Raw genomic sequence first — 1,160 nt, 5'->3', positions numbered from 1 at the left:
CTTCACCTCTCACACCCAGTCCTTTGCCAAGTGATTCTACCGCAGCCGTGTCTCTCTATCCTGTCATCTCTGCCCTCCATCACTGCCCTGACTTAGCCCCTCATCTCTTGCCTGGATTTTACAATGTCTCCTGTCTGGCCCTGTGCCTCCAGTGTCTCCCGATAGGCCACGCTGCCCTGATTAGTCCACTTAAAGCATCCTGTGATCCTGCCTCTCCCCTGTTCAAAGAGCTTCACTGATTTCCAGTTACCCACAGAATTTACTTCAGATGCCTCAGCCCGGCCTTTACCATCATCTATGGCCCTGCTACTCGGAGTGTGGTCCTCAGACCTGAGGCTTCGGCATCACCCAGGAGCTTGTACGAAATGCAGACTCTCAGCCCACCCAGAGCTACTGAGTCAGAACCTGCTATTGAACAAGATTGCCAAGTGAATCGTGTGCATGTTCAAGTTGGACAATGCTGCTTTATGGTCTGGTTCTTCTTTTTAATATATATGTAATCATGTATATATTATGTATATTATATGTATAGCATCAGTATATATATCATCAAGTCATACATATATATGGTTTTTAAAAACATACTGAGAAGTCTGTCTCCTGCTGGCCCCAATTCCTCTCCCCAGAGGCAACCACTTCTATTATTTCTGATTTTAGTTTTTCTGTGGTTATTTCTGTGTCTCTAGGTAATGCGTCTGATGGTATTTCTGGAGTTTTCAAACTGAAACATCACCTAATGACTTCCTGTTAATCTAACAGGAAGATTTAACTCACTGATTCCCCCTCCCTCCCCAACCTGCCTCCTGTTCCACCTGCCAGTAGTTGGAATTGATGCTCACGCTGTTGGCTTTCCTCATGTGTCTGGTGGATCCTTGATTTTCCTCTTATGTTTAAAAAGGAGCCAGGCAGCTCTGTGGGCAATCAGGTTCCACCTTAGGGTGGGGGCAGGGAGCTGACCTTTATGCTGGGGAACCCGTAAATGTCAGAATAAGGAGGCTTTCCTGAGGCCCCAGTATCCACACAAGGTGTCAAGTTTTCTCCAGGCCACTCATTCAGGGTTTTTGGGTTTTGTTTTTGTTTTAGAAGAGCCTTCCTGGCAGTGAGGCCCATAGCTGGTTTGCTGGAATTGTGGCAATCAGAGATCCTAGTACATCACAATC

Source organism: Balaenoptera acutorostrata, chromosome 1, assembly GCF_949987535.1.
Source record: "Balaenoptera acutorostrata chromosome 1, mBalAcu1.1, whole genome shotgun sequence".
In the NCBI taxonomy this organism is placed as follows: Eukaryota; Metazoa; Chordata; class Mammalia; order Artiodactyla; family Balaenopteridae; genus Balaenoptera; species Balaenoptera acutorostrata.
The sequence above is the reverse complement of the archived record's forward strand: the minus strand, read 5'-3'. Positions refer to the sequence as shown.